This window comes from Lipotes vexillifer, unplaced genomic scaffold (genome assembly GCF_000442215.2).
Source record: "Lipotes vexillifer unplaced genomic scaffold, Lipotes_vexillifer_v1.1 scaffold634, whole genome shotgun sequence".
Classification (NCBI taxonomy): Eukaryota; Metazoa; Chordata; class Mammalia; order Artiodactyla; family Lipotidae; genus Lipotes; species Lipotes vexillifer.
This window is the reverse complement of record NW_006781096.1, coordinates 1,853,045-1,872,308: the sequence shown is the minus strand read 5'-3', so window position 1 is coordinate 1,872,308 and position 19,264 is coordinate 1,853,045. Positions and strand designations below refer to the sequence as shown.

Genomic DNA, 19,264 nt, shown 5'->3' with positions numbered 1-19,264 from the left:
AATGATAACAGCCCCTATCACTGTATAACAGTATGCAACTCATGGAGCATTTTCATTGCATTGTCTCATGTAGTCATCCAAGTAAATATTTTCATCCCCACTCTGCAGATAAGAAAACTGAGGCAGGGGGTGGGGAGCCCATGCAAGGCCACAAAGCTAAAAATTGCCAAAGGAAAGAACCCTGATCTGATTTTAAAGCTTTCCACACTCTTCTCACTCCCATCACAAGTGGCCATGAGGCTATGTTGAGGGATTTTTCAGGTAAAATTCTCAAAGCAAAATTTATTTTCCTACCTGTACTTTCTACCCTGAGACTCACTCAGTTCACCAGTGAACCTGGGCGGGGCCCATCCTGGGACTTGTACATTTCTCAGCCTCCTGCCTCACTTCACAGGGCTGCCCGGCAATGGTTAATCCACCAGCTCCCACCCAGTTTCCCAGAGGGTAAGCTGGAAGCCTCACCAAAGTAATTCCAACCGTGTTTGCAGAACTGTTCTGACGTGAGCCATCTGCTTTGCAGACCTTGGTCGGGCTCAACATTGAGTCAGTGAAGAAAAATCTGCCCATCTGGAGGAAGGGCTGGAGACCCAGGCTGAGCCTCGGCCAGGCTGGCCCTACAGCTAAATATGGCTCTGGAGTTGCTGCTTTCAGCCTCTTCTTACAGGTGATAGCCATGGAGTGGCTCCAGGAGCCCAGGAGGTCCCAGAGCTGAGCTCCTCCTACCTTTGGTTTTCACTGGGCCACTGCTGGGCTTTAACCACTTCCCCCTCATAGCCCCGCATGGGCCCCACAGCCTTCAAAACTCTCAGAGGAAGGTAGCTGCCCTGGCCAGGTGCCACCATAGGCCCTCGGCTTCCTGGGGGAAGGCTCAAGGCTGCCAGCGCTGTCAGAGCTGTTGAAACCACACAGCCCCGTGTCTTTGTAACCTGGCCCCTCAGAGGTGGATCACCCTGCCTCTACCCCTAAAAGTCACATGGGCCCCCAAACACTAGGAGATGTTTGGCTACAGGGTGCCCCTCCCCACAGCCCGGCTCAGCAGAGAGTGGGGAAGGGCAGGGCCAGTGGGAAAAGCATGCAGGAAGGAGGTTTCCAGTTCCTGCTTCCTCCCCTGCTTACTAGCCTGAGTGACTTTGGGCAGGTTACCCAAGCTCTCTGAGCCTCAGTTTCCTCTTCTATAAAATGGGAATAATGATAATACTCCTTTCCCAGGGCTGTGATGAAAAATGCGATTAATATAGGCAGACACATAGGCAAATTGTAGAATCCTGAACAAATTCAACCTCTCCCTATTTTCCCATTTTTAAATACTGTAAATAACTTTTTAAATGATTCTTAAATTATATATTTTTCTCAGTGTCTACAATCCATTTTATTTTAATATAAACTAAACACATACCATTTAGAAAATACCAAGAAAAATTTATGTACAGGGCTTCCCTGGTGGCGCAGTGGTTGAGAGTCCGCCTGCTGATGCGGACCAGGGTTCGAGCCCTGGTCCGTGAAGACCCCACATGCCGTGGAGCGGCTGGGCCCGTGAGCCATGGCCGCTGAGCCTGCGCGTCCGGAGCCTGTGCTCCACAATGGGAGAGGCCACAGCAGTGAGAGGCCCGCGTACCGCAAAAAAAAAAAAAAATATTTATGTACAAGAGTTGATGCTGTTGCATTTGGATAAAGCTGGCAGGTTCTTGCTACTAGCATAGCCCAGGAAACACCACCGAGGAAACCTGATATATTGGAATAGATGTTGTGGTGTTTGGCCCACAGTTTGATAGCTCTCAGGGTTAAGCTGAAGTTGTCAGTATTTGGTACTAGATGCACAATTTCATCGGTTACCCTGCAACCATTAAGACTTCTTATGCATCTTATATTTAAATTTTTAAGCAGACTGTCATCTCTTAAGCCCAGGTCTCCTGGAATAGTCTGCAGTGCTAATCCTGCAAACAAAATATCAATCTCTATCCCATCAAAACACAGTTTGATAACTGGTACAAATGCCTGTTCAGCAGCTCTTCAATCTTTTACTTCTTCCTGTAATTTCAGCTTATCATAGAATGAGGTGAAAAAATCACTTCGATCAACATGTCTTGGTGCAACACACAACGCATCAATATCGGCACCTTTTGTATGTACTCGTAATCTCTAAGATCCAAATGTAAAACATTTTCCACCACCATTTTCAATTACAGATTGTGGAAGATTCTCGCTTTCACTGATTTCTCGTATCCACTCTTTTCCCAGGTTATTTAATTTTCCCCCAATTAAAAATTCCTGTGCTGCAGTTTCTCCTCCTCTTCAAAAACGCCAAAGGGCTTCAGAGTCTCAGTTAGTTTCTGTGTAAGCAGGTAGTCAGTCTCCTTGGGGGCTGCTAAGCTGATGGGGGAGGTAATGCCATAGTGCTTCTGTGGTGGCTGTGTTTGCTGTGATCCCTGCGTTGTAACTGGAAACCGCATGGTCTCCTGCGTGGACACTGCCCAGTCACCCGCCTCCCCCGCTGCCGCCCTGGGCATGACCCACTGAGACGGGAGTGAGGGGTGCCTGCCTCAGCCCTGGGTCCAACCCCCTTAAATTATAATTTTTAAAAGCCATTTTAATAGGTGCCTTTTAAACATTTTAATAGACTTTGTTAGAACAGTTTTAGGTTTACAGAAAAATTGAGATGATAGTACAGAGAATTCCAAACACAACAGCCCAGTTTCCCCTACTGGTAACTTCTTACATTATTAAGTGTGGGACATTTGCTACAGTTAATGAACCAGTATTGAAACACCATCATTAACTAAAGTCCATACTTTAGCTTTCTTTAGTTTTTACTTAAGGTCCTTTCTCTGTCCCAGGATCCCATCCAGGACACCACATTACATTTAGTTGTCATGTCTCCTAAGGCTCTTGGCTGTGACAGTTTCTCAGCCTGTTTTGGTTGACCTTGTCACTTTTCAGGAGTACTGGTCTGGGATTTTGTAGGATGCCCCTCTATTGGAATTTGTAGGTGCCTTTTTAAAAAAGAGTGCTTGTAGTTAAAAAAAAGAAAAAAAAAAAGAACTAGAAAATAAGTGTTGGCTGGTTTGGTGGGGAAAATAAATATATTTTTTCCTCTTTCTTAAAACAATGGCTCCACCGCCAGTCTCAGCACTGCCCTCACCGTCCCCGACCCCAGTGGCTTCTTCCCAGCTCCTGGGGCAGATGTGTGTGGTCCGTGAGTCCTCCTGTCCTCTCCCCGGCAGCTCTTCTGGTTATAAATGCTTTTTCACAGCTTTTCTCCCCTGTGGCAGCTGCCTGTGCTCCCAGCTTCCTTTCCTGCTGCACCAGAGACAGGCCCATGAACGTGCCAGGGATGAATCTCCCAGCGGCCCCGTCCAGCCCTGGCTGCCCCAGCCTTGGCAATCACACAGCGGGGTTCCTGCCTCATCCGAGGCCTAAAGTTGGGCACATCTGTCCTTGGCTGTCCCTGACCTCCTCTCCCCAGGGAGGAGAGGCAGTGGGAATCCTCCCCAAAGAACCCCCCCCCCCGCATTGTCATGTACATGTTCCTCTGAAGCCAGAGGAAACTTCCAAACAGTTTACACGGTTCCTTTGCTCCCCGTGGGCCTGTGGATCAGAGCGTGACTTTGCGCTTGTTCGGGTGCTCCCTGAGCCAGGAGCCAGGCCACATCCCCGTGTGGACTCTGCTCTGTTTCTGAGTTGAGGGGATTGGATCCTAGTCGTAAGGTCTCACTACTTCTGACGTTCTGTGACTTCCACTGGCAGTCCCCACTCTCTGCCACACCCCTCCAGCACCGGGCTGCAGATCATGTTTGTTGAGCAGTAACATCTCCACCCCAGGGTCTGAGACCCTTGCTCAGATCATCCCCCACAGGATCAGCCACAGAGAGGCCCCCATCCAGGGGATTTCAGAAATGAAGGGCCATGTGTTCTATGAGGTCTAGTGGGTTCCTGGGCAGCAACAGTGGGGTGAAGAAGCCCCAGGAGGAGGGTAGTCTGCTCTGGCTGGGCCAACGTTGGGTGGCCTGTGTGCAGTGGGGCAGACTCTAGACCAGCACTGTCCACCAGCACTTTTAGCCGTGATGCTAATGTTCTACACTATCAGTATGGTAGCTGCAAGCCACATGTGGAGCATTTGCAGTGTGACTAATGCAACCAAGGAACTGAATTTTTAATTTTCTGCAGTTGAACATGAAAAGCCACATGTGCATTATGGCCACTGCAGCGTTGGGATCCGGCCTCCTATCCTTGACTTTCTGGGGTGGGATGGTCTCCACCCAGAGACAAGCAAGGCATGTACATCAGTAAACATCTGTAAATGGCAAGGTCCAGAGTGAGGATTTGGGTGTCCATCAGTTACAGGTTGGCCCCTTGGTTCTGCCACTTCCTGGCTCTATCACGTGGGATAAATCACCATCCTCGTTAAGCCTCAGTTTCCTCATCCATAAAATGGGGATGATAGTAGTATCTACCTCAGAGGGCTGTGAGGATGAAATTAAATAATGCATGGAAAGCTCAGAGTGCCAGAGGCTGACACTTAGTAAGGGTTTAATAACTGCAAATTGCAAGTTACCTTTGGGGAGAGTGTGGCTTGAGGGGAGTATGGAAATGAGGCTGGGTAGGGGAGGTGGAGCATGCCCTGCTGTGTCTTGAACAACCAATGGGGTCCGTCTCTAGCACTTGGCATTAGGAGGTGACCAAGGCGCTAATGTTTGGAGAAAAGTTCAAGAAACTCGGTGAAGTCTGCTGCTCCAACTTTCAGGGCTCGTGCAATGGCCGTTGCTCCCTGACGTGTCCCAAAAGGCCAGGAGGCTCCTCACTGCCACCGCGCTTGGGCTCTCTCCTCACAGCACTTGCTTTGCCTGTAGCACGCCTACTATTTTCAGTCTCAAGCCTCTACTTACCCACCTGTGAAATGGGAACAAGGTGACATGTCTGTCCTTTCCTTTTCCTATGAGGCAGAGAACCTTAAGGCTGTATGACTGATGGTTTTTCTCTCTCTGGGGATCAGGACCAGAGTGAGAAAACCTCTAACGTTCACTCTTATCGTAATCCCCGACGTGATCTCTCCCCGTGTGTGTGTTTTTTGTTTTTTTGCTTTTTTTGCGGTACGCGGGCCTCTCACTGTTGTGGCCTCTCCCATTGTGGAGCACAGGCTCCGGACGTGCAGGCTCAGCGGCCATGGCTCACGGGCCCAGCCGCTCCGCGGCATGTGGGATCTTCCCGGACCGGGTCACGAGCCCGTGTCCCCTGCATCGGCAGGCGGACTCCCAACCACTGCACCACCAGGGAAGCCCTCTCCCCTGTGTTTTGCCGCCCCAGCTGCAGTGAGACTTTACCTTTCGTTCAACACTGTGAAGGCCCCCAGGAAACCAGGAAAGTAGATCCTCACCCTCTGGTTCCTCCGGGAGGTGAGGAAGGAATTCTGAGGAGTAGGAATCTAAGATGGGGTTGGCTCCACCTCCTTGCCCTGCTGGGGCCTCTGGGCACGGAGGGGTTGGGGAGGAAGGCGAGGTTGTGGATGTGGATGGCAGAAAGACACAGGGCCATGGTGAGCTGGCTGGTAACTCTGCCATCTGGTAGTGACCGCAGCGTCCACGGTCGCGGGGAGCTGGGGGGCAGAGTCGACACCTACAACCGGGAGGCTGTGTCCTCCCGGTCCAGGGCAGCCGAGGGCGGCATGGGGCAGGGCCTCCCTTCCGAGAGTCTGGTTCGTCCATGCAAGTTCGGTGTGCGACGGTGTGACCCTGAGGTCTCCGCGTCCTTGTCCCCCCTTCTCCTTCTCCCTTTCAGGGCCCCCCCTCAGGAGCGGCAGGGGGAAGGGAGGGAGAGGGCACACATGTGGTTCGGATCATTTGTTCTTGCTGTAGTTGTGCTTGCAGCTCACGGAAGGAGGCTGAAGCCCCGTGTTTACCAGGGTTGGGATGTGAGCAGAACAGAGCACCTCCACCTCCCCCCGACAGTGCCAATATAATGAGCCGTGATTGTGTATAGGGGGTCATTCCGCTTTGGGGGTACCCTTCTCTGGGCTGCTCCAGACAATGAAGCAGTCACGGAAGGGATGGCCCCGTGGGACTCATCGGCCGCCATCGTGCAGGGCCGGGCACTGGCAGGGTGTGCACTTCCTCTGGGGGGGCACCACCAGCCCCGGGGTTGGGGGAGCGCCTGTTGGCTCCCAAGGACTTCCTTCCAAAGCTGCGACGCCCCAGGCCACCTAGGCCAGGAGGGAGTTATTCTGTCAGCAGGGTCTCAGGTCTGCTGGAGACCGCTAAATACCAGTGTCTCAGGAAGGGTCAAATTTAGCCAGAAGCAGCCTCAATATCTTGGTCCCTTTATCATTTATCCAGCTGTCACCATGGAAAAGCAAAGGCACAAAGCCCTGCAGGGATGAAACACAGGACAAGCAGGACTCGAGAGGGAGAAGGGTTTCCCCGACCTCGGCCCTGCTGGGGGCTGCGGCCGGCTCGTTCTCCATCATGGGGGTGTCCCAAGTGCTGCGGCACGCGTGGCAGCGTTCCCAGCCTCTGCCCATTAGATGCACTGGCAGCCCTCCCCAAGCACGACAACCCAAGATGTCTTCACACAGAGCCAAAAATCCCTTGGGGGAAAGGGGAGCAAAAACGTTCCTGGGGGGGAACCAGTGGTAGATCCGGGGAGAGAAGGAGGCTATGGACACAGTAAGTGCCACGGGGCAGGCGGAGGGCAGTCATTGGGCATCCAGGGTGCGATGCCTGTGCTGGCAGCTGGTGAAGACCAACCCCACACACGTCCAGAATCACCTCCCCTAAGCCAGCCACAGTTAGGAGTAAGCGTCGTCCTGGGGAAGGAGGAAACATCGAGCTGCAGTCAGGGCGGCATGGCTGGGATGTTTGACCCCATGGAGAGGAGCTCCAACTCTCCCCGGGGAGCTGCTGCAGCAAAGGAGGAGATGGGCCCTCTCTGCGTCTCAGGACGCTCCCCTTGGCGGGCCGTCTGTCTCATCAGCTTCCCGGAGCAGGCATGTGCGGAGCATCTCAGGTCCTGGGGTGCCCCGGGGACCGCAGAGTGACTGGGTGTCTGGGCACGGCGTCCTGGCACTGGCATCTCTCCGTGTTGACTCCTCTCTTGCTGGCACGCCCCCCCCCCCCCCCCCCCGCCAGGGTCCCGGGATCCAGGGACAACTTCCCCGGGAGAACACACGGTGCACCTCAGGCTGTTGCAATGTCACACTGGCCTCTGCCGCTGTAGGCTCCCCCCGCCCCCCCCCCCCCCCCCCCCCCCCCGCCCCAGGGGCAGACCCTGTCAGCTGGCAGGGATTCCAGGAAGGTCCTGGTCTCCTTGCACCTGTATCTGCTGCGCGGCAATCTGCCTCACGGCAATCTGCCTCACCATCAAAGGCTTGAAACAACAGCAGTCATTTTCTCGTTCTCTCCTGTGGTTCTGAAGGATAGATAACTGGGGTTAGCGGGGGGACTCTCTCAGGGTCCCTCGTGGGGCTGCAGTCAGATGGGGACGGGCTCAGGTCACCCGAAGGCCCCCCACTCATGTGTTTGGTGCCTGGGCTGGAGGCTTGTCAGCTGAATCTCTGGGGTCTTCCTGCATCCTTTGTGGGCTCTTCCATGGAGGCTTTAAGAGAGCTCCACTTCTTACACAGAAGCTACGGAGAGAGAGCCTCAGAAATCACAGAGCATCACTTCTGCCATATCTATTCGCTGAGACAGACAGAGGCCCCACCAGGTTCAAGGGGAGGGATGCAGATTCCACCCCCTGGTGGGGAAGGGCAAGGTCCTAGACGAACAGGTGAAACCGGAAGTACCATGGCTGCCGTTTTGGGAAGATGCCACGGTTCCTCCCCTTTGAATAATGGCCTTGTCCTTCACCGGTGGTGACCCAAGGCTGCTCGGACGCTAGCCCATCGTGGTCGGGGCAGGTGTGTCCTCTGTTCTCTGGGACTTCCCAGTACGCAGGGCGGAGGGGCACTCAGCGGGCTGGGCTGGTGGTGCCAGCTTCAGGACTCCCTTCACCAGCCGAGCTTTCCTGAGACACCCTGCCAGGCCCCGAGGCCCTTTCTGCTTCCATTCGGCCATTGGGTGCCTGTGACCGGAAGAGCAGTGGGCTGCGACTTTAGGCAGAAGATAAACAACAAAAACACCGCGGTCCTTTCTCTGCACCAGACTCTTCTTGTCTCCAGCTCCTTCTCCCACATCCATCTGGTCCTCTCTGTTCTGGGTCCTTAATCCCTCGTCACGCCTCTCCCAGCCTCTCCACCTACCAAGCCCCCATTACTCCAGGTGGACCTTAGTTCTCACCTGGATTCCTGCTCTGGGTGCCTGCCTGTCACCGGTCCATTCTGACGTTACTGCCAGAGGCCCTGTCATCAGGGAAGTGACAGCCAGCGGGGGAAATGGTTAAATGGACAAATTAAATATAAGTTCTGATCATGCTCTAGTAGGGGTCAGCTGGGATGCAGTGTGAGGACACAGGAGGGGAACAGCAAGGGATGGGACAGTCCCCAAGGACGACTAAGAAGAGAGGCGGAGGGAAGGTGTGGGACAGAGGAAGCAGAGCAAAGTGTGTGCTTCCCCAGCAGGAAGAGGCCCACCCGGGAAAGTGCGAGTGCTATTTCCTTGTGCCCGGAGGGTCTGTGCAGAAGAAAGGGTGAAAGGGAACCTTCGTTTAAATTCCCTCGGGGTCAGTTCAGACTCTACGGAAGTGTAACCCATCTCCAGACTCTGCCCTCCCTAGACCCCCCGGCGTCCTCGCGCCCCCTCTGCCCTGCTCCCCACCCTCCTGGACTGTGCCATGCCACCCCCCATACCTTCGGGTGCCTGCACTTGACCTTCTCTCTCCCTGCAAGCGCTTCCCACCCCACCTCCACCTTGCTCTCAGGACCAGTCCAAGCTCCCCTCTTTGAACCCCATGGCCCTACAGCCCATGTGCCCTGTTTGGACTTGAGTCCTGGGGCTCGCCCCCGTCTTCTCTGATGGTGTGCCCACAGTGTTCCCCACGCTGGCTGGCGAGCCCAAGCGTGAGAAGCATCCTTCTCTAGACCTGGCTCAGGAGGATCGTCTGAGACCAGGTGGGAGGCAGAAGAGGCACGCAGGCCAGTCAGGTGCTCAGAGGCTCTCGGGGCGGCTGGTGTGTCCAAGGAGCCACGGGACGCAGCAGCGAGGGGTGCTGAGGCCGGGCTGGGGGTGTAGGGCCCTGCAAGGCTGGCCCTGGACTTCGTGTTCTGCCCACTCTTTCTCCTCCGAGATGAAGAGCTTCCTCAGCCTGTGTTGCTTCATGGAGCACGTGCTCCACGTTGGCAGGGGCCCTGCCCTCACAGAGCTTCCATCCTCCTGGGACTGTCAGCAGGCACCACGCCCTAGAGTGATGGAGCTGCAGCGGGACAGGTGGGCCGGCAGCCAGCATCTCCTGGGTCCTCTGCTCCGCTTCCCGGTGGGTGGAGGAAAGACAGTGATGGTGGGAGGGAAAGGAGCAGAACGCACCCAACAAATATCATGCTCCCCTCTCGGGAAAACTTCCAGCAGCCACCAGTGTAATCCTCATCACCATTCCAGCCCCATTCCACCCCTCCCCGCTACAGTGGGCCCCAGGCGTCCTCGGCCTGTGCTCAGCGCTGACCCTCGGGACTGGACACAGAGGCCTGGGGAGCACAGCTCTGGAAATTTGTCAATGTGGCTCTGCGTGAATTTATCTTTTTAGAAGAGGGCTCCGGAGCTTAAAGGAGCTATTCATGAGGTCTGCCCATGGGTGCTGTGTGCTCAGAGGGTGGGGATCTGGGCATGCCAAGTGTGTGCAGCGGAGGGAAGCCTGTGTGTACATGGTCACGATCACAGCAAGGCTGCAGAGGAGCCAGACAAGGGCAGCCCAGCTGGGGACAGTTAAACTTTTATCCAGGTAGCCTGGGTGCCCGAGTCCAGGAGGGTGAGGCAGCTGTGCTTAACGAACAGAACCAAGATCCTACTCAAGCCTCCTTTTCCCAAGCAAATTAGAAGGGGAGGGGGAGGTCTGGACTACGAGGGGGTTCCCTGAGGTCCCTTGAGAAAAGTGGCTTACGTGATCTCAGCAGGTGCCCAAGGGTGGGCCAGAGAGAACGACACTAAATAGTCATGGAACAAGTGAATAAATTCAGAATTAATGCATGAACACTCTTCTGCCATAGGCACAAAAAACAGTAAAATTTTGTGTGACAACCCACAGGAAAGGCATGCGGGGAGAGAAAGTGAGTATCAAACTGCAGAGACGGGGGAGGCAGTTTGCTTGTTAAAGGAACCTCTTGCCTTGTCTTCTGTGAGCGGACAGAGCAGAGTCCATGAAGCCATCCTCAGCCCAGGGGGCGGGTATCGGGCCCCTGGTCCTGCGCTGGGGTGGGGGTGGGCGTAGGGGGCAATGGCCACAGTCCCAGGTGAGGCACGGGCAGGGGTGAAGGTGAGGGGCTCCATCACTGCAGGGGCCATTCTTGGGTTTTGAGTAAATGCGTTCGTGTCTACATCCTCATCAGTGCGCCTCCTTTACCTTTATTTACCGTCCCCCCCTACCCCCTGCTTGCTTCTGAAGATTCGGCAGGGGCTCAAGATGATGAGACAGGCCCCAAATGCACTCAGCAGGTCACAGTCCTCCCCCGTCTCACTCCCTCTTCCTTCCCACCTACCCGCACCCGCATCCTGAGCTGTCACCCTTTCCGAAACAGGCCTCAGTCGAGACTTCACCTCTTCTGGGCCTCAGTTTTCTCCCTTATAAACTTAGAAGATAAAAAGAGCAAACCCTCAGAGACAGTGTTCTAAATGCTTGGCTTTTTCCTCCCATTTAATTCTCAACTCTGAGGACATTTGCTATCATGAAACCCATTGTATATATGAGGAAATGAGTGCAAAGAGAGTAGTTTGCCCTGAGTCAGAGCCGGAATTTGAACTCCATGTTCTGGCTGTGTTGTTTCTTAATTTTGGGGGTGTAAGGGGGAGGGAAACCTGACTCCTCCCTAGAAAATGCATATATTTGCATACATGCAAAATGTGCACACAGTGTTTTCGGGTTCCAGATCTCTGAAGCCCATCCAGGACGCCCGGTTTCCCTTTTTCATCTGATCCTAACAGCCCTTTGAGGATATGTGTGTATTATCCCCCTTCCACAGCTGAGAGAACACGGGCTCAGAGAAATTAAGAAATGTGTCCAAGATTACACGATCTTAAGTGGCGGGGTCAGGATTCAAATCCAGGTCAGTCCTCCTAGCTCTCTCCAGGGGATCTTTCCTTTCTGGTTGGGGGGGTCACCTGGAGTTCCCCACGGGGCTGTGGGTGGCTGTGCAGCCCCTGCCCTGTGCCTGGGATCCGGGAAGGCCAGCCAAGGCACACCTCCCCCTCTCACTTCCGTGGTGGGTCAGCACATCAGCCCAGCTTCAGCCTTCCTTGGGACCCATCAGCACCCAGGCTGATGGCACCCAGGTTCTCATCCAGCGGGCCAGCGCTCCAGGTGGGCAGGCACCCTGCAGCGGGCGTGTACACCTCCCTCTAGCTCAGTGCTGGCAGTGAGAGCCCCAGGACAACGTGGACTGGACTTGTAGAGGGGGTTGTGCAGGAAGGGTGATCCCTAGGGCTTGGGCTGGAGGGACAAACCCGGCCAAAGGGGACTGACAGGGCAGCCGAGAGCCAGCATCTGAGGAACCCCGAGACAGTGGAGTTGGTGCAGGGGCCTCCTGGTGTCAGGAGGCAGAAAGGTGCATGGGAAGGTGAGAGAACGGGTGCGAAGCAAGATGAGGAGGGCTGTTCTTTAAGGGAACGGGCAGGAACACAGCCTCCAGCGAGACACACCTTTTTTAGGGATCCAGAGGTCCCCACTGGGGAGGGCAGGTAACCTCTGCGCCCACCTAAGTCCAAGTTCAAGGGGCAGGTCTGGCGTGAGGTCCTGGACCGCCCCCGCCCCGGCCTCGGCTGGTTCCCTTTCTCTTGTGCTTTTTATTTGCTCCACCCCTGCCCCGGCTCCAGACTCCCAGAACCCTACCTCTCCCTTTTCCCCACTAACCTGCTCTCGGTCATTTTCATGTTAGGGCATGTAAATGCACGTGTCCCTTTCCCTCGGTACTTGCGTTCGAGGTCCCACCTCAGTGCAGGGTGAGGACTGTTCTGTCCCGGGAGTGTCGTCTGCACGTGGTGCAGATGTGCAGAGGAAGGGGGCTGCGGGCTCCTGTAGGGAGGGGCACCCAGGTGGGCTTCTAGGATGGGCAGCAGGGCAGAAGATCCCCGGCCTCCCTCCCCAGCCTCACAGGCCTGTACTGGCCGAGTATCTCCCAGGACAGAAAGAAGGGGCAGAAGCTTAGCTGGGTGTCGGGGGAGCCCAGATGTGGGAGCGGTCGGCCTGTCGAGCCTGCTGGCAGGCCTTCAGGGTGGTTCAGGAACCTCTGGGCAGGGCCCTGTGTGCTGCCTCAGTGATGGACGGAGCCAGCAGCCACCTGCTGAAAGGAAATGTCGCAGGGAGCCAGGGTGGTCAAGGACCTCTAGTGACCCAGCTCTGATACTTGTCCCTGCTTGTGTGCAGGGCTCTGGAGAGACCGAGGCAGGTATCAGGCTCCCAGAATGAGAAAGGCAGATGACAGGTGGTGAGTCAGAAGGTGTTAAGTGTTTAGATACGCCTCGCCTCATTCCTCAGAAATTTTTTTGGCCTAACCACCCCCTCCAAGAAAAGGCATACAATGAAACCATATATTACAAAGAAAAATAATCAATTCTATAGACAGGACTTCCCTGGTGGCGCAGTGGTTAAGAATCCGCCTGCCAATGCAGGGGACACGGGTTCAAGCCCTGGTCCGGGAAGATCCCACATGCCGCGGAGCAGCTAAGCCCATGTGCCACAACTACTGAGCCTGCGCTCTAGAGCCCAGGGGCCACAACTACTGAGCCTGCGCTCTAGAGCCCGTGAGCCACAACTACTGAAGCCTGCGTGCCCCAACTACTGAGCCTGCGCTCTAGAGCCCGTGAGCCACAACTACTGAAGCCTGCGTGCCCCAACTACTGAGCCTGCGCTCTAGAGCCCGTGAGCCACAACTACTGAAGCCTGCGTGCCCCAACTACTGAGCCTGCGCTCTAGAGCCCGTGAGCCACAACTACTGAAGCCTGCGTGCCCCAACTACTGAGCCTGCGCTCTAGAGCCCGTGAGCCACAACTACTGAAGCCTGCGTGCCCCAACTACTGAGCCTGCGCTCTAGAGCCCGTGAGCCACAACTACTGAAGCCTGCGTGCCACAACTACTGAGCCTGCGCTCTAGAGCCCGCAAGCCACAACTACTGAAGCCTGCGTGCCACAACTACTGAGCCTGCGCTCTAGAGCCCATGTGCCACAACTACTGAGCCTGTACTCTAGAGCCTGCGAGCCACAACCACTGAAGCCTGTGTGCCACAACTACTGAGCCTGCGCTCTAGAGCCCGTGAGCCACAACTACTGAAGCCCGCGCGCCTAGAGCCTGTGCTCCGCAACAAGAGAAGCCACTGCAATGAGAAGCCCGCGCACCACAACGAAGAGTAGTCCCCACTCACCGCAACTAGAGAAAGCCCACGCGCAGCAACGAAGACCCAAAGCAGCCAAAAATAAATTAATTTAAATAAATTAATAAATAAAGTATAGACAATCCAGAAAGAAGAGAATGTCAAAACCTGGAGAGAGGAAAAAGCACATGGGTGCTGTCAGAAGGACTTCAGCCACTAGAGGTGGGCCCTGCAGCTAGTGTTGATGCCTGACAGCCGCTCACTGGTCCCCCAGGGAAGATCTGGTTCTGAGCAGCCCAGCTCCTGGAGCACCTCCCAGGGTGAGCCAGTGGCTCCTGTGCCCTCACGAGGTAAGCCAGCATCTCCAGTGAGCTCCATGGTCCCTGCCTGTGTGAGATGTCAACAGCAAGGGTTCCAGGGTCAAATAAATTTGGGTAACATTCATATTATACCCCACTCGCCTTACCCTTGGGAAGGTCACAGTGTGTAATTATTGAAAGGCTCTGCGAGTCTCCACACTTGACCTGGTTAGCTTTGCATTTCCCAAACTTACTTGACCACAGAACCCATTTCTCAAGGAGTATCTGTTAACCCCAAGGAACTAGTTTCTACACAACACACTTTAGGGGACACAGGAATAAGTGACTTGATTGGTTGGTTGTTCTTACTGACTAGAGACCAATTATTATGGAAGACTTTACCAAAAAATAATCATTTTCATTTAGAAGACCTGATATTAAGCTACTTTTTTTTTTTTTTTTTTTTACTGCAAATACTGACATAACCAAGTATCTGTTGAAGGCAATAAACTAGAGTTTCTGGTAATAAAAGTACAATTTAAGCACATAGAAGGACACATGTTCTATATAATAAATCATCCAAAAATAACTTCGGTTTGTGAAGATATGAATTACAGAAGGGGAGCCAATACCGTGTTGGCCCATTTTTTCTTTTTTCTATTTCCCCCTTTTGGTTGTTGCTGTTCTGTACCTTGCTTTGTTTCACTTAACACATGTTGGAGATTATTCCGTATCAACAGAAACCATCTTTGTTTCTTTTTAGGGCTGCACAGAATATTGTCGTAGAGGGAACGTAGTTTGTTTCACCTGTTCTCTATGGATGGACATTTACCTTTAGTCTTTTCTATTGCAGCCAATGCTGCAATAAATAACCTTACACATACATTATTTTCACACGTGAGTATGTCTGTAGGAAGATTACTACATGTGGAATTGCTGGAGCATAGTGACAGTATCCTCAAATTGCCTTTGTCGGCGTTGAGCGTGTACATTCCCCCACAGCCTCTCCAAATGATCATGCTTTGACCTTTGCAATCCGAAAGGTGAAAAATGGTATCTTAGTATAGTTTTACTTTATGTTTCTTTTATGATGAGTGAGGATAAATGCCTTTTACTATGTGTAAGAGACATTAATTTTTCCTTTTTCCATTAACTCTGTTTATATCTTTGCCCCTTTTTCTATTGAGCTTTCATTTTTTTCATTTTTTTTTTTTTTTAAGATGTTGTGGGTAGGAGTTTATTTATTTATTTTTGCTATGTTGCATCTTCATTTCTGTGCGAGGGCTTTCTCTAGTTGCGGCGAGCGGGGGCCACTCTTCATCGTGGTGCACGGGCTTCTCACTGTCGAGGCCTCTCGTTGCGGAGCACAGGCTCCAGACGCGCAGGCTCAGTAGTTGTGGCTCATGGGACTAGTTGCTCCGCGGCATGTGGGATCCTCCCAGACCAGGTCTCGAACCCATGTCCCCTGCATTAGCAGGCAGATTCTCAACCACTGCACCGCCAGGGAAGCCCCCATTTTTTTCCTTTTAAATACTAGGAAGATTTATATATCACTTGTGGTCTGGGATCTGAATAACAGATATTTTTCCCTATTAATTTTTAGTTTGACCTTGCTTATTATGATTTTTTTTTACCATGCAAATTATTTTTACTTTAATGTAAAGTTTATCATTTAAAATTTTTATGGCTTCTAGGTTACAATTTGATAGCCTATCACCACTCTAAGATTATAATAGAATTCTCCCACTGTCTCTTCTAGGTTATATAGATTTATAAATATATTATATTTATAATGTGAACATATTAAAATATAATATATCATATAAATACATAAACAATAAATATGTAAATAATACAAATGGCTAGATTTATATATAACATATAAATAATATAAAGTACATTGTTAAGATATATAATGTTATGTTTATGTAAATATTATTCCATTTAGAATTTATCCCCATGACGAGATGAGCTATACCTTGATTTTTTTCTAGATGGCTACTCAGTTGTTCCAGTTCCAGTTGTGAATAATTTATCTTTACTAAATTCCTATGTTTGGAACTATTTCTGGACTTTCTGTTTTGTGCCGTTTATGTATCTCTGTATACTCTTGCACAAGTTCTGTACTATTTTAAATATGTTAGCTCTATATGTGTTTTAATAGCTAATAGAGCTAGACTCCGCTCCCTTTAGATTATTTTTCTGGCTAGGCTTTATGTTTACTTTTTCCTTGTAAATTTTAGGATCAGCTAAGTTCCAATTTTTAAAAAATCCTCTTGCTATTTTTATTGGGATTGCGTTAAATTTATAGACTGACTTAAGAGGAAGTGCCAATTTTATGATGAATCTTTCTAGCCAAGAATGCGGGCCGCCTTTTAAATGGAGTAAATGATTGTCTACGCCTCTCCAGGCAGGATGGTGTCCTGGATGGATGACTAACTAACTCCAGGATGGAGTTAGCTGTAAGGGTGAACAGCCGGTGGAGGACAGACCACACTAGCCAGAGAAGTCTTGAACACTGTTGGACATAAACGGCGTGGCTGGAAGCCTCTGTAATCAAATGAGGAAGCATAACCATCCCTCCCAGAAGAGAGCCCTGATGTGAGTCGGAGGCAGTTGTCAGGATTCTAGAACTGGGTCGTGTACAGATGCCACCTTGAAGGAACAGTGCCTGCAGCCAAGGGACATAGGTCGAGCCAAGCTCACAAAGGAGTCAGGGAAGAAATACACTAATCTCACTTTCCTCCCTCCCTCTGGTCTTTAGGGCTCCCTGCTGGCCAAACCCTCCCAGCAGCCAGAGGCCCCAGGAGCCCACAGTTTCATCCACTGAGGTCAGCTCTGGGGCAGAGGGCAGGATGGAAAAGGGTGTAGGCTGGATGTGGGGAGGCAACCGGAAGGTACCCATCCTCACCTCCAGCTCACACAGTCCGGCACTCAGGCCCCCAAGACAGTTGTTTCTGCTCTGAGATAAATGGAGTAAATAAAGATCAGAAGGGGCTTCCCTGGTGGCGCAGTGGTTGAGAGTCCGCCTGCTGATGCAGGGGACACGGGTTTGTGCCCCGGTCCGGGAGGATCCCACATGCCGCGGAGCGGCTGGGCCCGTGAGCCATGGCCGCTGAGCCTGCGCGTCCGGAGCCTGTGCTCCGCAACGGGGGAGGCCACAACAGTGAGAGGCCCGTGTACCGCAAAAAAAAAAAAAAAAAGATCAGAAGGTTATCGCCTCCTTCTGAAATGACTTTGTACCTGGGCAGGAAGGCTAAAATCATGTAACAACTGGAAAACCCACCAGGAAGGGAAGGCAGGAGTTTCGTGGTGCGCTGTTCAGTTACACATCCCCTGAGCGGCCTGGGCGGCCACCCTCACCCCTGCCGAAATACCTTCTTGTGTGACTGGAGAGCAGAGCCAAACAGGCAAACAAGTGAGCACGAGGAAGAAATACTTGCTAAAGTCCAGAGTCTCTTATAGATATATAATTTAAACACCCGTAGAAAACTACACACTGGATCTTTCTTTTTCAAGCCCCATCCACGTGGCAACATTCCAGGAGAGGCCTTGGTCACTGGCAGGCACCCTCGCAAACCAGTTTGCACCACAAGTGGTCTGGAGCCTCAGAGGTCAACGGGTTGTCTTGCCTGGCCCGTACCAGCTGGCCTGGTTTTTATCCAGACCAGGATGTGACTGACCAAAACAGGCTGTGCCAGGAGGAGACTCCCGTGACTTCTCCAACCAGGTCACCTCTACAGAAGCAGATCACCATGGGATCACCCAGAGGAGACGGGTTTTCATAAATCATTTTAGGGAGAGTAGATGCTGACCTTGGTAGGGAGAACCCTCAGCCCAGAGGAGTGGCACTGTGTGAGGCTACAGCTAATGAGGGTGTTGAACAGGTTTCCACGTGGGGAGAAAACCCTCAGGCGGACGTGGCCATCCAGGCGGAGCGAGCAGGAAGCTAGAGAGAAAACACGGTGCAGCCCAAACACTGAAACATAATGGAGTCACCTCTCAAGGACAAAAGCCCCCAAGACCATGTTTTGTGAACTGGGTGAATTAGAAACTGACACCTACTTGTAAAGGAGACTGTTCAGATTATACATTAAGAGCATATGCTTTGCTCAGACAGATCTGACAGCCACTCATTAGCTGGGATCTTGGGGTGAGCCACCCAGTCTCCTTACAGAGGGTGGTAATAGTACCCACCTACCCCAAATTGTTCTGTGGCAAGGAAATGAGATAACTTCATGATACTTTGGACTGAAAAAAACGCACAACCTAAAAGTTGCGAGTTACGTTTTATTCGGGGACCTATCTGGGGACTATAGCCTGGGAGACAGCCTCCCTGGTAGCTCTGAGGGACTGTTCCAAAGAGGTAAGGGAGGAGCAAGGTATATAGGAGTTTTTACTGAAAAAAATCACGTAGTGGACATCAAAAGATTACTGCTAATCACAAAAAAACATCTCAAGTTAATGACTTTAGTGTTTTTCTGTATATGGGAGGATCCAGGAGTCTGGGCTCATTGAAATGATTCCCTAGATATCATATGCATCTTAACTGTCTAGGACCAGTTTTTCTCTGTCCTGAATCCCCTCAGGGTGCACTGTTTGGGTGGCTACCGTGGCTGATGGCTTGATGGCAGCAACATTGTTGTTTCCTGGAATGACAGGCAACATTTTGTTGTTGTTGTTTGCAATGCATGTAAAGCATTTTAGCACAGGGCCTGGCACACAGTAAGTCTCCGTGAGCGTAAACTGCGATAACCGTTGCCTTCAGATCTTGTAACTGAGAAAGCTTATATGAGCAGATATTAAATAAACTTTAAAAATGGGCTCTACATAAGGGAGCTTCCCAACTTAGTTAAAAATATTTTGCTGCATGGGGTGAGGGAGAAAGTTAAGAAATCAGAATAATACAATAGGATTTCAAATGCTTATACCTTATTAGAAGTCAAGATGTTCTTCTAAGTGGCTCTAAGTCTCCCTCAACTCCAGAATTTGGAGACCTGGTAAAAAAAACTTTGAACCTTTGACTGTAAAATGCATCTAACTCTTGTTTCTTCTTGCTTGTGCTGTGATCTTAGTGCCAGGGTCTTGGCTGTGCGGTGACAGGCCATCCTCCTGTTGCTGTAAGGAATTGCACTGCATTCAATGGGTGATACGTTTTTTTGTTTGTTTGTTTTGTTTTGTTTTTGTTTTTGTTTTGTTTTTTTCTTTTTTTGCGGTACGCGGGCCTCTCACTGCCATGGCCCCTCCCGCTGCGGAGCACAGGTTCCGGACGCGCAGGCCCAGCGGCCATGGCTCGCGGGCCCAGCCGCTCCGCGGCATGTGGGATCCTCCCGAACCGGGGCACGAACCCGTGTCCCCTGCATCGGCAGGCGGACTCCCAACCACTACGCCACCAGGGATACGTTTTAATATTTCTGAGCCAAGGATATTGGGGTATTAAGATACAATATAGGATTTCAGGAAGCTGCCAGCTTGTTACCCCTTAGTTTTAAATTTGAATTGCAGTTGGATTTTCCTAGTTAGAAGT

The 19,264-nt window shown here is 51.9% G+C and overlaps 1 protein-coding gene and 1 pseudogene across 1 annotated transcript in view; one reads left to right on the top strand and one right to left on the bottom strand.

Annotated features, from left to right (window-relative positions):
- Positions 1-19,264, top strand: part of CAPN2 (calpain 2) — a 57,136-nt gene that overhangs the window by 6,919 nt on the left and 30,953 nt on the right. The gene's annotated exons all lie outside the window — the stretch shown is intronic.
- LOC103078086 (poly(A) polymerase alpha-like) lies at positions 1,351-2,450 on the bottom strand (annotated as a pseudogene).